The following is a 16,950-nucleotide window of genomic DNA, read 5'->3' as shown; positions in this document are numbered from 1 at the left end:
CACCAGGCTCCCAGGTGTCTGGCTGCCTTTTCACTGCCCAGTTTTCTAACCCATGGAGCGCGAGCTAGAAAGAGCCAGAACCTGCCAGAATGCGGCAGCAGTACCAGTGGCAGGTGGATCCTCCCTGTCTCCTCAAGTCTACAGGATATCTTGCCCATGAGTTCAGCAATGGAGGTGTAACACCTCTCCGCAAGTCATCCTCTCCCCAAAGGAGGAAGCTGTGTCACAGGAAAATTTGAAGGAACCAGGCTCAGAGCCTGGAAACCTGGGTTCAAGTCCCCAGGCTGACAATTCATGCTGTGTTGCTCTGTGCCAGCTAAGTGTAGGCACTATCTGAATACTTAATGTCTGCTCACCCTATTGGCCCTTCCCCTCTCTAGGATGCAAGAATCACTCAGCCCCAAGTCACAGGTGAGGGAGCTGAGGTACAGAGAGGCCACATAGCAGAGCTCATACCTCTGTGTGTGTGTGTGTGTGTGTGTGTGTGTGTGGTGTAGTGTGTGTCTTAAGTCAACCTGCAGAAGTTGGTTTTCTCCTTCCATCATGTGGGTCTTAGGGATTGAATTCAGATTGTCAATCTTGGTGGCAAGAACCCACTGAGCTATCTCAATGACCCTGTGATGTCCCTTCCTGTTCCTCAACTTTCCAGGAGATTTGTAGCCCTCCCTTCACTGCTACCTGCCCTCCCTCACCTGCTCCAGACTCAAGATAGCCCCCCACTGTAGCCCTCTGCAGCCCAGAGCTTGCACTGGCTTGATGCTATCTATACTGTAAGATGGCAGGGCCAGAATCTAGCGCCATCCTTTTTTTGGGGGGTCTTTTTAAGACAGGGCCTCCTTGTAGCCCCAGCTGGCCTGGAACTCACTATGCAAACCAGGCTGGCCGTGAACTCACAGAGATCCGCCTGCCTCTGCCTCCTGAGTACTGGAATTAAAGGTGTGCATCACTGCACCGGGCAAGCTCCATCCAGGCTGTGCTACCTGGGGCAAATCCTTCAACCTCTCTGTGAGTTCAAGGAAAGCCTGGTCAACATAGTGAGTTCCAGGCCAGGTGGGGCTACAGGGAGACCCTGTGTCAAAAAAAAAAAAAAAAAAAAAAAAAAAAAGTAAGGCTTGGCAGCAGTGGCCCACATCTTTAATCTCCCAAACAGGGAAGCAGAAGTTAGTGGGTCTCCATGAGTTCCAGGCCAGTCAGGACTACATAGTGACACCTTTCTCAGGAGAGAGAGAAAGAGAGAGAGAGAGAGAGAGAGAGAGAGAGAGAGAGCTGTGTCTTTGTGTACATGTGTGTATGGTCTGTGTGGTGTGTGTGTGTATGACAGAGATGGAGAGAGACAGAGACAGGAAAGGAAGTCAGCATCCCAGATGTCCTGATCTCTCATCCAGAGCTTTGTTCTGATATATGCAGGGAAGTCACCCCAAATGACCTGACCTAGTTGCATACATCATCACCTGTACAAAAGACAACAGTGGCTCCCTAAACCTAGAGGATCAAGTCCCAACTGAGGTGTGGCTCTCAAGCCTCTGGATCTTTTTCCTATAATCCCCCCTTATTTAGAATCCCACTGCAGTTCCCTGGGTCCAGGTCCCTTTCCTGGAATATTCAGTACTTCCTTGCTAACACCTGTGCTCATGCTCTGCCCAAGTTGAACAGTTCTAGCTTGCTTCTCTGTTGCTATGATAAACTCCACAGGCAAAAGCAACTTGGCTTTATTCCAGCTCACACTTCCAGAACACAGTCCATCGTGGAGAAAAAGACAGGGCAGGAACTCAAACACTGAAGAAGAGACTATGGCTTGCTCCCTCCCGGCCGCCTGCTGGATGGGGGGTACGGCCCACAGTGGGCTGGGCCCTCCTACACCAACAAAGACAATTCCTCACAGACAGGGCCACAAGCCAGTTTGATCTGGGAAATTCCTCCAATGAGACTCCCTCTTCCCAGGTGACTGTGTCAAGTTGATAGTAAAAAACTAGCCAGGACAAACTGCTACACTTTGGTCATGCAAGCAAATGTCTGCCTGTTGCTTCTGGCCCATTTTCTCCAGTGGCGTCTCTGGCCACTGTTAAGCCTCATGTCTGAGTATATCAGCCACTCCATGGCCTGGCTCTGCACAACCATTGCTGACCATTGGCAGGGACTTCTGGGCCACTACAGGTACCCAATGGAGCCTCATCACAGGGCATGGCTTGGGTGCTGTGTGCCCAGAGTTTGGCTCTGCTAGTGTCTCGTCCCAGGTCAGTCCTTAAGGAGGAAGTGGATGGATGTGAGTGGTGACTTTCTCTGCTCAGGGTCTGCTGCCCTTCTGGGTAGTGGCGAAGGCCAGGGTCTCCAGCGAACCCTCTCAGCTGCAGAGTCTCTTTTGCTACTCACAGCACTGGTGGGAACCAGATGCCAGCCTAGGTCCTAGCCAGAAACACAGGAGGGAGAGAGGCAGACAGGCAGGGCCCACCAAGTCTCTCTAGCTTCTTCTAGATCAGGGCCAGTGAAAGCCGCTCCATCCCAGATGAAGTTCTCACACACCTGGGTGCTAGTTAGTTCACACTGAGGCCTTGAAGAATTTCATTCATTCCTCACTAGCTCTTCCTCATCTGCAACTCCTGCCTAGGTCACTGTACCAACTCACTGAGATGGGGAAGACGATGCTGAAGATGCGGATAGGGGAAACCAAAGAAGAAATTGAGGCCCACGACAGAGTGAGTGCCACACGCAGACTTCACGCCAGGGCCCACTGTCCCTCTGAACGCGCCCCCCGCCCAACGGGCCGGCGACCTTCTCCTGAGCTGGGCTGCCCTCTCCCAGATGTGGGGCATTAATGGTACTGGGGGTGGGAGCAGGTCCACCTTTGGGGGGGTCTTCAAAGCTTTCAGTCTAGGTTTCGTGCTGCACCTGGGGCAACAGGGGGAGCCACCAGGAAGAACCCTGGAACCCCAGGAGCCTCTTCTGAGAAGGAAATATTATTTAACCTACATTGTGTGGGAGGGAAAACACGGGGTCCTGGAGCCCCGCCAGCCCCTGCCTTCAGGCTGTTTGGCTTTGTTTGTTTTTTTGGCCTTTTTTTTTTTTTGTCCTTTTTCTTTGGGCTAATTGTTCTCATTAAATCTTTTTGTCCTGTTTTGTTTTTTACCGGCTGACAATGCTGCCCAGTGCTCAGCGCTGCTTCCTGTGTTTCTGCCCAGCGCAGGCTTCGCTTCCTGTTGTGAGCCGTCACCATGGCAACTGAAGGCCCCGGTGGGCTCCACTGGGGGGAGGGGGAGGGGGAGCGGGGAGGGGGCGCCATGGGTGACATCATCGGGTGGGAAGGCTAGGGGTTGGGGTCAGAGAGGGCTGCTTGGAGGCCGGCTACGGACACATTGCTGCGGGGTGACTCAGCCCGAGTCGGGGAAGAATGCCTCGCATTCTTTGGGGAGGTAAACAAGGTCAGGCCGTGCGTTGGGATCCTGTTTACCTGACCTGGTCCCTCGGGGGACCTGGAGCCGGTGCCGCACTGCACAGCGCAGGGACAGAACCGCGGGACTTCTGGTGCCGACCACGGCATGGAGGAGGGGAGGGACCCAGACTCCAGCCCAGACCCTGCTTGAGTGCTGGTGGATATCAGAGACAGAGCTGGCTCGCAGGTGACAGCTCTGTCATTTGGAACAGGTCACCTGACCTGATTTCTGACCCCTTGCTCTCCAGCCTGCTAAGCTGGTTGGGGGCCTCAGGAGCCTACAGCTCTACACTTCTCCCAGTTCCTCACCTGTGGACACCCAGGGCTGGATGAGGATGCAGTGCTGGGGTAGAAGGGTTGGGCGCTGCAACTGAGTCTCACTGTGATGCCTCAGGTACACAGCCCAGCCAGAGGGATGGAGAAAGTCAGCTTTGGACAATACTGGCAGATGGGGTGTGTCCCTGAGAGACCACAGGGCTGGAGTTGGGACAGAGCTCACCTGTTACCCCCACTGCTGTGATTTCCCTCAGCCGCCCCTGTGTGAAAGTCTGGAGGAGCCCCTTCCAAGCCCATGCATGTTCCCAGATCAAACTGAATTCCACTGCCCTGGAGACCTGCAAAACAGCTTCAGCCCCCTCTAGACCAGATGCCAACAGGAGGTGCCATGTAGGGACACCAGAATAGGACCCTCAGTTGTCACAGGTGAGTAGATGCCACCTGGCTCAGTGGCCGACCTTATGGGCATCACAGCCAGGCTGGCCTGGGGTCACTGCCTCTTGCTAACCAATGCCTCTGGGCATGGTCTCCAGTTTAGACATATGTAAAACAGAATCTCTCCAGGTTACTGTGACATGAAGCATCCAACACACAGTAGGCCCTCAACAGATGTTGAAGCCACACAGATGCCCACTGCCCTGACATCACCACCCCTCTCCCTGCCGAGCTGTGTGCCCATTCCAGTGTAAGAATGGCACCGCCAGATGCCCTGTGGCTTTCCCATAAAGGGACCGGGTTTCCCTGGACTGGGAATATCCTGTTCTGTGCTAGAGGGGGGAGGAAGAGGAGCGGGAAGGACACAGCCGCCTACATTCCTGGCATTTTTGGCATCCATCCTGTCCAGCTGCCTGGCGGGCGGGCGCTGGGGGCACTGGCCAGGTGCCCTATCCAGCCTGGCCCTACAGAGCAGCATTCCTCTTTGGGTGCCCCTTGGATCTGGGGGAGTCTCAGGAGGCCCCTCTTGTTTTGAACCCTCCCCTCAATTCTGTTGTAGAAAAAGCTGAATCCCAATGCTAGAAGTTGGGACCTGAGAGTCTGGGGGCAGCCAATGAGCAGGAGAGGGGCTTCTGTTTTCAGCTCCTGCCCACCCATGGTCCCCAGGGAGTTGAGCAGCGTGGCTGGGGGCAGGGCTGGGAGGGCAGAAGGACCCACTTGACTCCCCACCTGCAGAATGCTGGATGGCTAGCATTGCGCACTGTGGGATCACCATCTAAGACAATGAAATCGACTCTTTGAAGAGGCTCTTCCCCAATCATGGGCAGGAAACCAACCCTTCCCCATATGGGGGCTGGCTTAGTGCCTGACAGTGGTGTCCACTTTTATTTACTTACTTATTTTGAGACAAGACCTTGCCGTGTAGTACAGACTGGCCTTGAGTTCTTGGACCTCTTGTCCTGGCCTTGTGAATGCCAGGATTACAGACATGTGCCACCACACCCAGCTCTGTCTCCTGTTACTGAGGGTCAGCTCTGGTCTGTGGAATTCTGACACTCAGAGTGGAGAAGCTGAAGCAATGAGGGGCATCCGGCTCTGGAACCACCCCCTGGGAGTGCCTCAGGGGTCCTGAAAGGAACTGGCCTAAGATCCCACAGTTAGCTGCGGCCAGCTGCTGGAAGCTGGGTTCGTCCTTTCCCATGTCTTCTGCAAACTGCCCCCTTCTCAGCCCTGTGAGAGCCAGAGCAGTGTGGGAAGGAGCCAGGCACTGCAGCTCCCCGGGATCTGCCTCAGAGATTCCTTTTGCCAGAGATGGAGGCTGTGGGCAGGTGGCCCCAGACGCTCTGCACTCTGGGAACAGGGAGAGGAGGAGCAGGAGAGAGGCAGTACCAGGGTAGAGGTATCTGAGCCAAGACTTGAGTGTCAGTCTCAGGACTCCCCCTCCCCCTTGCTAGAGCCTTTCAGAGCCCTTTACACTGGATGCCTCATTTCCTACCTCAGCAGCTCAGGGGACTCTGGGCTGGACCACACCAAGAGACAGGAATTCTCTGTTCCCAGCCAGGGACCACAAGAGATCCCAACCTCTGGGCATCTCGTCCCTACTTGACCATCACGGACTTGGGGCTTTATGATCATCCTCCTCATCAGTCTGTGCTCCTAAGTTTCTGAAATTCAAGTTTTTAGTTCTATAACCATCTATCTACCTTGGCATACCCTTGAGAGTGTTAAGAAGAAGGAGCTCTGTTTTGTCACCTGCCCTGGAGCAATCTCCCATCCAGGGTGTGGGTCCCTCTGTGCTCAGTAACTACCATCTCTACCTCTTCTGTCCCAGAAAGGCCAATCATCTCCAAAACCATCACTCCGCCTTCCCCTGGTGCCTCTCAGCCGCCTGTCCTATCTGTCTGGCCATATGTCTGTCTGTCTGGGAGACAGTAGGAGGAAACGCCTGGAGCCCCACCCTGCTGGATGCACGTGTCCAGTGCATTGTTCTCTCTCCTCAGGGAAATCTCTGTTGCAAAGCTTGGGAGTCACAGGCGTGCCAGGCGAGCCTGAGGGTCGGGGATGTGTGTTTGGAAGTATGTCTGTAGAGGACCAGAGCTGGGGACATCATGATAGAGTGAGGAATGCCTGATGAAATAAAGTCTAACAAAAATGATGCGAAAGAACTGGGCATGGTGGTGCATACCTGTAATCCCAGTAGGAGGCTGAGGCAGGAGGATTGCCACAAGTTCAAGGCCAGCCTGAACTACATTGCAAAACCCTGAGTCAACAAACGTTAAATAAAGAAGTGAATAAAGATGTATTGCAGCAGTTAAATACAATGTCTTTGAAGAATTGTGATAAGAGGTCTGACATAAGAGGAGGTCAGAGTGTGAGACCGAGGAAGAGGAAAGAATGTGCCCTGGAGAGAAGCTGACGTCTCTCCTCATTTCTTTGTGTATTTCCAATGTTTTTGGCACTAAGTATGTGTTAGTTTCATAATCAAAGAAAGAATAAATGGGGCTAGAGTTGTGACTCATTGGTGGGGTGCTAGATAAGGACCTGGGTTCTAGTACCAGGAGGGAGGGAGGGAGGGAGAGAGAGAGAGAGAGAAGGGGTGCTGGGGATGCATCTAGGTTGGTAGAGAGCTTGCATAAGGCCGAGTTCAATCAAGCTCTACTCCACATCAACGGGCAGTGGTGGCACACACCTGTAACCTCAGGACTTGGAAAGTGGAGGTAGGAGGATCAGAAGAAATTCAAAGTCATCCTCAGCTATATAGAAAATTTGAAGCCAGGGTGTACATGAGACAGGGTCACACACAAAAAAAGTACATACATATTAAAAAAGAAAACAGAAGAAAGATGGGGGCGGGAGAGAGGATAAAGGAGGAAATAAATCTGTTAGAAAAAAATGAAAGGGAAACCAGAACATTAAACATGATCTAAAATAGATTAAGGTCTAATGGAAAACAAACACAAAACCACACCATGTTTAACTGGCGTGAGCAAACATTGCACATACACCTGCTGTGTCCAGGCTCTGCGGAGCAAAGTAACACCCGCTGTCAGGAGGGAGGACAGGGCAGCCACAGTCACTAGCAAGCAGCCATAGGTGGTTCCTCTGGAGGGCACCCAACAAAGAGCTGGATGAATCAGAAGGGTTTGGGGGGGGATGCTGAGGAAGGACAATGCTGTGGGTGGCCGGGGTCCTCATCAGCCAGGGCAGGAATGGCAAGCAGGCTTGAGAAGTCTGGAGTGTTGGATTGAGAGAGACTTGGGAGGCAAGTGGGCATACCTTCGGAAAGAATGCAAGGATGGAGTTATTCACTTGTTCATTCAACAGATATTTCTGGAGTACCTGTCTGGGCCCTGCCTGTCTCCAGTAGTGTGGGCAGCTTCCTCTCAGGTGCAGGAAGCACAGCAGCATCTGAGAATGGATATACATAAGTGAAGACATGTTGGGGAACCCTGCTGTTAGGGTTGCAGTTTCTCCATGTCCAGATAGCCCTGAGGGGCTCGGCGCAAAATGGAAAAACTCCCCTTTTCAGCAGGGGGTCTCCTGCTCTCTTCCTGGTTCACCTTGAAATGCTGCCAACCACGGATGCCTGACCTTATCTGAAAACATGGCCTTTAGCATAGTTACCTGAAGTAAAAACTACCCGCAGGTTTTTTCTATATGATAATCAGGCACTGTCTGACAGTCTGGAAGACAGAAGCCCACTGCCACATGTAAATAAAGCATACTATGAGCACCTATCAACTGAGGCTTTTGCTACTGCCTCCACACTATAAATTCTCTACTTTTTCCACTAATAAACGGAGCTGTATCACTGCCTGGAACGGAGCTGTATTCACTGTGCCTGGGGCTGTGTCATTGCTGTTTCACTGCACCTGGGACCAGCCTGTGATCAGTTTCCCCAGAAGAGCTGTCTTCCGTCAGCGCCCACTGGCCGTTCTAACCCCGGTCGCTGCTTCTGCTCTCCCTGCCCTTGTGGAACCGGTGGCCAACAACCTGCGAGCAAAGGGAGAGCCTCCCCCAGCTGGCCCGAGCCTCCCGCAGCTGGCCCGTCGAGCCGCCCTGCAAAGACAGAAGAGGCAGGGTGGGGGTGAGGGGGCTGGAGAGGAGGGTTGGTTTCACCTGGGCCATCAGAGAAGAGCTGAGGGGGCATGAAGCTATGGTGGTGGGGGTTTCAGGAAGATGGTGTTGCACATACAGAGCCCGCCTGGAGGGGGCACAGCACAGGTAGAGTCTGGGAGGGGGATCCTGTTGTCCCTTGTAGGAGGAGACAGCGTTGAGGGGGGAGACAGTGAGGGGCTGAAGTGGTGGGGGGTTGGTCTCAGATGGGCCAACAAGAGTCAGACTCTAAACAGGTTTTGAAGGCAGGCTGACAGACAGGTAGTATGAAGGTCAAGGCTGGCCAGAGGTTTGGAGGCTCCAGACAACTGAATAGGGCCAACTGGGAAGAGGCAGGTTTGGGATGGGGATCAGGGGAATAAGTACTGGGGGATGCGGGGGGGGGTTGATGCTAAATGCCTGCCAGGAGTTGCTGAGCAAGCATCTAACACCCAAGTTCAGGTAGCTGGGGACACACATCTGGGTGGCATTGGCCTAGGAAACAGGCTGAGATCACCTTGGCCCCTAACACTTAGAGTCTGGAGGTGAAGAGGGACCAGGGAGGATCCCAAAAGAGCTGAGGGGGTGGAGGCCAGCCATGGTGCTCTCTATATACTGGGCTACCTAGAGGTCCGGGCAGGTAGCAAGTGCCGTTCTCACAAAACAGCCATGGGAAAGAGAGGCTTCAAGAAAGCAGGAGAGAGGAAGTCAGAAGGCAGGAGACGGCTTCCCCCAGGTGTGCCGTACATGGTGTAGGCCTGAAACCCAAGCAAGAGGTTGCAAGGCCCTTCCTGGGGGCACTGCTGTTTGCTCTAGGGTGGGGGATGATGGACAAGCCTTGGTCTGGGTTGGCGTTCATGCTTAGCAGCCAGGAGAGGAGAGGGCAGGGCCAGGGACAAGGCCTTGGTCCATCATGCTCCAGGAGTCAGAGAATTCCCAGGGAGGGAAAACTCTCATTATGATGACATGCTTGCTAGGCACCATGGTGCACGGCAGATACTTGCGAATTCTAAGCAGAAGTATGCCTTGAGCCCTGGAGTTCAAGATGGCTACCCCTCCATCAAAAAGTGGAGCCAAATTCCCCTACCCTTGAGCCTAGGCAGGCTTGGAACTCAGGCTGCACCAGTGGAATGCAAAGGTAACACTGTATCCTTCCACAGTTGGGTGAAAATCTTCAGCCCCCTAGAGCCCTGAGCTTCCATACTGTGAGGAGACCCAATCTGGCCTTTCAGGGGACAGGGAAGTCCTGGAGAGGCTCTGAGATGGGAACAGAGGGACACCCAGCCTCAGCCACCATCTGTCTGCAGCTCACTGAGCCCTCCCAAATCTATGATCTTCTGAGATATGAGAAAATTATTGTCACTGGGCATGGTGACGCACGGCTTTAATCCTAGCACTTGAGAGGCAGAGGCAAGCAGATCTCTGTGAATTAAAGGCCAGCCTGGTCTACATAGTGAGTTCCAGGCCAGCTGGGGCTATAGGGAGACCCTGTCTCAAAAAGACCAAAAGGAAAAAAAAAGAAAATTATTGTCTTCGTGCTGGAGAGTTGGCTTGGAGGTTAAGAGCATTGCTCTTGCAGAGGACCCGGGTTTGATTCCCAGCACCCGCATGATGGCTAATTACCATCTGTAACTCCAGTTGTAGGGGATCTGACACCCTTTTCTGGCCTCTATGGGCATTGCATGACACAGATGCACGTACATGCATGCAGTGTATACTCATACACAGAAAATAAAAATATTTTTTTAAATTTAATTTGTTATTTTATTTTTTTTATGTGTATGAGTGTATTGCCTGCATGTGTGTGAGTGCACCCGTGTTGTGCAATGCTGTGGAGGTCAGAAGAGGGCTTCGGATTCCCCTGGAACTGGAGTTAAGGATGGTTCGTAGCCACCATGTGGGTGCTGGGAATTGAACCCAGGTCCTCTGCAAGAGCAGTCAGTGCTCTTAACTGCTGAGCCATCTCTCCAGCCCCCCCTTTTTTTTTAAAGAGAAAAAAAATTGTTGTCTTAAGTCTTTAAGGCTTTGACTTACTATGCAGCAACAGTTCCTTGGAGAAACCCTAAGGGTTGAACTGAGATTTGTGACTGTGAATTCATTTTCTAATGGCACTGGGAATGGAATACAGGGCCTTAGGCATGCCAGGCATGTGTTCTACCACTGAACTACATCTCCAGCCTTTACGGTAGTAAATTTAAAGTGACTCTCCCTTGCCAGGCGTGATGCTTAATCTTGGTTATCAGCTTGACACACCTGGGAAGAGAGAACCTCAGCTGAATGGCACCTCCAGCAGCGTGGCCTGTGGGCATGTCTGTGGGGCATTTTCTTGATTGCTAATTGCCGTAGGAGGGTTCAGTCCACTGTGGGTGGTGCCATCCATAGGCTGGTGGGCCTGAACTGTATAAGAAAAGTAGTTGACTGGGAGCTATGAGCAAGCCAGTAAGCAGTGTTCTGTATGGTTTCTGTTCCAGATTCCTGCCTTGAGTTCCTGCCTTGCTTGCCATTGATGACTGAAATAAACCCTTTCCTCCTCAAGTTGCTTTTGGTCATAATGGTTGGGTTTTTTTTTTTTCTTTTTTGGTTTTTGTTTGGTTTGGTTTGGTATTTTTGAGACAGGGTCTCCCTGTAGCCACAGCTGGCCTGGAACTTACTATGTAGACCAGGCTGGCCTCAAACTCACAGAGATCTGCCTGCCTCTGCCTCCCAAGTGCTGGGATTAAAGGCATGCGCCACCATGCCCAGCGGTCATAGTGTTTTATCTAAGCAATAGAAAACAAATTAGAATACCAGGTGTGCTAGTTCATGCCTGTCATCCCAGCACTCAGGAGGCAGAGGCAAGAAGATTTCAAGTTTGAAGCCAGCCTGGACTCCATAGTGAGACCCTGTCACTACCAACCAGGCAATTTCCCCAGTGATATCTAACACATTTCTGCAGAGACAAGAGACTACATGGCCCCTGTGGTCCCCTATGGCAAGGGAAGACAGAGAGGGTAAGGAGAAAATGTAGAGGGGATGAACGTGTGGCTAGTACTGTAGGCAGCTGGGAGCCATACAGGGTAGCTCAGCGAGGGCTGTTACATTCTGTGCGCACTCGAGGCCTGCTCTAGGTTTAGTGCAGCCTCTATCCTCAGGCACGTGTCAGTATGGGAAGGAGAGGAGCATCTCTAGAAAGCCTGGCCAAAATGTGAGGTCTGGGGACTCAACACACAGCCAATGGATTGGAAGAGAGCATTGGTGTTCCCATCTGGGAAACTGGGGCAATGGGCTTAGGTTTTTAGGAAGCCTTTTGGCTTGGAGCCTGAAGAAAGGAAGGGACCTTTGTGGTCATGTTTTCCCACGAGCATGTAGTCAGGACAGATACTGGGCTGGGCCTGAGTGCAATCTTCCTGACTGGAGATGCAGGAAGAGGGGCCTGCAGACCTGTCCCTAATTAGGTGACAGGTTCTGTTCAGACTCTTAGGTTCCTGTTGGTGTCAAAAGCAAAATGTATGAGTTGTACTCCAGTTGGGATGTGCAGGGCCATTCCAGATTCTAAGCATAGCTTGAGCCAGTGTAAACAGGTAACAAGCTCCTGGCTTTCTGCTACCATTTCTTGACCATATATCCTCAGACTCACTATTGCCTCAGGCTGGCCCTCTCGTGGGGTCTCAGGATGGCCACCAATTGGGTCTGTGTCTAAGGTTTCTCTTCACATTCAGTGGATACAGGGAAAACCTGCTTTTCAGAAAACGTCTATAGAGATTTTTGCTCTGATTAGCCAGACATGTCTGTGAGCCAATCACAGTGGCCAAAGGATAGCAATCTATTAATAGACCTAAGCCAATTGGGCCATCTTGGAACTACTAGACAGGTGACAGGTATCCTGTGAGGAGAGAAAGAAGGGACTGGATGCAGGAGAGGCAGTGTCACCTGACATGTTTGTGACTGCAGAACGCTAGGCAAGGACTCAAGGGGTATCCTTGGCCTGCTCCACCCTCCAGAGCCAACTAGGGACTGTGTGCTCTGTCAGACAGGAAGTGGTTGAATACCGGAAAGGAGGAATCTCCCATCAGAGCTATTTCCAGCCAGCAGAGCCAGCTGCCCATCTGGCCCCTGGCAGCCATCTTTGGCATGATCCCAGAGCCTGCCTGGGCCACTTGGGTGCAGCTGGAGACTGAATAAACTGGGGAAAGCATAACCAGAGGGGACCAGGTGGTAAGTGACCTGATTCTTCCCTAACACCAAGAAAACGGGACAGAAAGGTTGAGCTCAGATGTCAGGAGACAGCCCATCAGTGCTTGCAAGGAGCCCTTAAGGAAGCTCAGCTACCCTGTCCTTCAATGCTTCCTCCTCCAAGACCACCAGGAACACCCATTGCTGAAGTATGGAAGTAGAGACCCTAAGAAAAGTGACTCATGGAGCTGGAGAGGTAGCTGAGCCCTTGCTGCTCTTGCAGAGGACTTGAGTTCGGTTCCGGGCACCCACATGGCAGCTAACAACCATCTTCTGTAACTCCAGCTCCAGGGAATCTGATATCCTCTTCTAACCTCCACAGGCATTGTGCAACATGAATGCACCTACCTATATGCAAGCTTAGCACTCATACAAAAAATAAAAATAATAAGCCAGACGTGGTGGCGCATGCCTTTAAATCCCACCACTCGGGAGGTAGAGGCAGGCGGATCTCTGTGAGTTTAAGGCCAGCCTGGTCTACATAGCGAGTTCCAGGACAGCTGGGACTATAGGGAGCCCCTGCTTCAAAAAGACCAAAAGAATAAATAAATAAATAAAAATTATTTATAAGCGACACACTAGTGAGGTAACACAAGCCAGGATATAAACCTTACCTTCTTAAAGAATGCCCCCTTTCCCCCCAGCACTGCCAGAACCACACCCATTCCTACATGGATAGATGTGATAGCTAAAGTCCCAGCCACCGCCACCAGGAAGAATATTCAGATTCCCCACAGCTCTGCAATCCAAAAGGGAGAGAGGATCTTGGCTCAGGTTCAAATGCTGCTTCCACCAGTCTGTCTGCATAGACTTGTGAGAGTCAGCATCCTCGTTTGCAAAGTGAAGAAAGGACCCCTTGAATGAGCATTGTGTGCGGTGGAGGACCAAGTTCTGGAGGGGAGTTCTGGGTAGAGGGAACTGGGTGGCATGTCAAGGAACCAGCTGTGGTTCTAGAAGGTGCTGTAGATAAGAGTCTGTGGATAAGATAGCTCAGTTGGTAGAGTGCTTGTCTGGCATGCATGGAGCCCTGGGTTCTGTCCCCAGCACTGCATGAAACTGGGTCAAATGGAGTCATCTCAGCAGCAGTGCTACAACCTGCAACTGAACCACACCCTAGAAGCAGAGCCTGGTGGAGGGGGAGACTCTCCCAAGCAAATACTGCACACTGGGGAGAACAGTGCTTGTCAAAATCTCAACAGAGAGCTGGTGAGATGGCCCAGTGGGTAACAGCCACATAGGCCTGAAGATCTGGGTTTGATCCCTGGAACCCACATAAAGGTGGAGGGAGAGAACTGGCTCTACGGGTTTGTTCCCTGACCTACCCTCCCCTGCATCACACACCATCACCCTCCCCCACACAGAGTGACTGTATGCATGCCCCCATCATATACACATACAGTAGTAATGATAATGGTGGTGGTGATGATGATGATGATGTTAAAGACTCCACAAAGTCTTAACCCAGGTGCCACCATGAGGTCCTCGCTTTCTGAGAGGTACTCAATTCCACTGCCAGTACTGGCCCTGCTTTACTGTAGGGGCCTGTCTCCACCCTTCCCTGGGACCTGAGTCCTGGACCTCAATCCCCAAGCCTAGGCTCATAGGGGCAAAGATGCTGCAAACAGGGGATCATTGTCCAGCTCACCCGGACCCAGATCCACAGCTGCCAACCCATCTGGGCCACAGGGTCCTCTTGGGACCAGCCTTCTGTGTATGGGGACATTTGTGTCCCGGTTGCCAGGGGAGACACAGATTCTCCACCAGGCAATCTGTAGTGTCCTGATGGTGACCCCAGAACATCTCTGACCAGCAGGCCTGGGGAGGGCTTAGAAGGACAAAGCCGCCTTTGGCTGAGGGGTGGCTGGCAGCTGAATGTGGTCAGCTTGTCAGCCAGCCTGACAGCCCCTTGGTGTCACCATGCACATCTTGTTTTTTGTCATGACGTGATAGAGCAGATGTTTCTCATCAATCCTGCCGCTGGAGTATCTCCATACCTCTGCCCCTGCTGCCTACCCCAAGGCACTGCCCTGTCACTTTGCCATCTCCTCATACTCCCTAATTGTCACTGTCCTGTGCTCTGCAACTAGGGAGAACCTTTAGGATTCAACACATCCTTCCTGGTTGATCATCCAATGAGTTGAGGCCTGTGTGTCCCGGGTTCCATACCCAGCAGGGGAAAATTCATGCTGCTGCTTCTGTCTCTGTTCCCAACATGTGCACACATTGAACATGTGTACACATTTTTCTTGTTACCATTCCCTAAACAATACAGTGTCAGGACTATTTGCTAGTATTTGTATTACATTAGGTTTGTTTTGTTTTACTTTACTTTTAAAAAATATTTTCTTTATTTTTTAAAATTTTATGTGTATGAGTGTTTTACCTGCATGTATGTAAGTGCACCCATGTCAGGCAATGCCCATGGAGGTCAGAAGAGGGCATCAGATCCCCAAAACTGGAGTTACTGACAGTAGTTAGCCACCATGTGGGTGCTGGGTTCTGAACTCAAGATCTCTTCAAGAGTAGCCAGTGTTCCTAACTGCTGAGCTATCTCTCCACCCCCTTATTTTACTTTTTGAGACAGAGTCTCACGTAGCCTAGGCTACAAACTCATTATGTAGGCAAGGATAACTTTAGGCTCACCTCAAACTCACTATGAGAAGGAGGTTGAGCTTCTGATCCTCCTGCCTCCAGCTCCCTCACACTGGGATTACATTGTACTATCACCGTACTGAGCTGGCAAGTACAGAGTACATGCTGATGCTGGGGCAGGGCTGGGGGCCACCTCCGTCCCCTCTTCTCGCGCCGAATCCCCCACTGCGCTGCTTCTCTCTGGAGATCGCTGAGCCTCTCCCTGCTGTTGGGTGCTTCCCCACCCCACACTTCAGTTCCTCTCCATGGGACCAAGCAGGACCCTTTCCTATCACCAAGGAAACCTAATGTCTTAGTTATTTTTCTGGTTGCTGTGGCAACAGAAACTTAAAGAATGAAGGGTTTATTTTGGCTCACAGTTCAAGGGTACATACAGTCTACCATGTGCTCCACTCATTTTTTTCTCTTTTTTTTTTAAACCAAGCCATTCTAATTTTTTTTTTTATTATTTTTATTTCGTGTGTATGAGTGTATTGGCTGCATGTATGTCAGTGCACCTGTGTCATGCAATGCCACGGAGGTCAGAAGAGGGCTTTGGATTCCCCTGGAACTGGAGTTAAGGACGGTTCGTAGCCGCCATGTGGGTGCTGGGAATTGAACCCGGGTCCTCTGCAAGAGCAGTCAGTGCTCTTAACCGCTGAGCCATCTCTCCGGACCCTCACTTTCTCTTTTTTTTTTTTTTTCTTCTTTTGGTCTTTTTGAGACAGGGTCTCCCTGTAGCCCCAGCTGCCCTGGAACTCACTATGTAGACCAGGCTGATCTCGAACTCACAGAGATCCGCCTGCCTCTGCCTCCCAAGTGCTGGGATCAAAGGCGTGCGCCACCACGCCCAGCTACTTTCTCTTTTCTATTCAGTCTGGGACACCAGCCCATGGGACAGGTCTGTCTATATTTAGTTTGGGCCTTCCCACCTCTGTTAACTTAATCAGATAATCCCTTGCCAACATGCCCAGAAGTTTGTTTCCTAGGTGATTCTAGATCCTGTCAAATTAACAATATCAATTATTTTCACCTAGTGACTCACAAGCCCAAACATGATTTAGGGCGCAGTGGTCACTTTGCCAGAATAAATCTCTCCCTTACCAAAGGACTCCTAAGGTGATTTTAATTAGTTTCCCAACAGGATTTTCCATATGCAGTGGGCAGGCGTGTACAGTACTGCTGCCTCCCAGAAAGCAAGAAGCATGAACATGGGGCAATTGTGCCAGCCTGTGCCCATGATTCCTCAGCCTGCTTCACAGTGCCACCCCAAATGTGTGGCACCTATGTCTGTGCCCAGCTGCATCAGCTCAGGTAACCCTCAGTAGGAAAACCACAGGAAGAAGAATGGTGGTCGGGGCCAGCAAGATGGCTTAGCCGGTAAAGACGCATGCCACCAAGCCTGACAACCTGAGTCTGATCCCCAGGACCCATGTGGTGGAAGGAGAGAAATGACTACAACAAGTTGTCCTCTGACCTCCACACATGCATGATGGCACATACACCCCTCCCTCCCCGTCACAGAATGAGTAAATAGGTAATAAAAAAGAAATTGCCAAAGTATTTAAAGAAGTAATGATGATCAGTCATGGTAGCACATGCCTGTAATCCTAGCACTTGGGAAACAGAGATAGGAAGATCCCTACAAGTTCCATGCCAAACAAGTTGTCCTCTGACCTCCACACATGCATGATGGCACATACACCCCTCCCTCCCCGTCACAGAATGAGTAAATAGGTAATAAAAAAGAAATTGCCAAAGTATTTAAAGAAGTAATGATGATCAGTCATGGTAGCACATGCCTGTAATCCTAGCACTTGGGAAACAGAGATAGGAAGATCCCTACAAGTTCCATGCCAGCCTGGTCTACATAG

The sequence above is a fragment of the Nannospalax galili genome, unplaced genomic scaffold (assembly GCF_000622305.1).
Source record: "Nannospalax galili isolate Female #2095 unplaced genomic scaffold, S.galili_v1.0 scaffold445, whole genome shotgun sequence".
Taxonomy (NCBI): domain Eukaryota; kingdom Metazoa; phylum Chordata; class Mammalia; order Rodentia; family Spalacidae; genus Nannospalax; species Nannospalax galili.
This window is presented reverse-complemented; position numbering follows the sequence as displayed.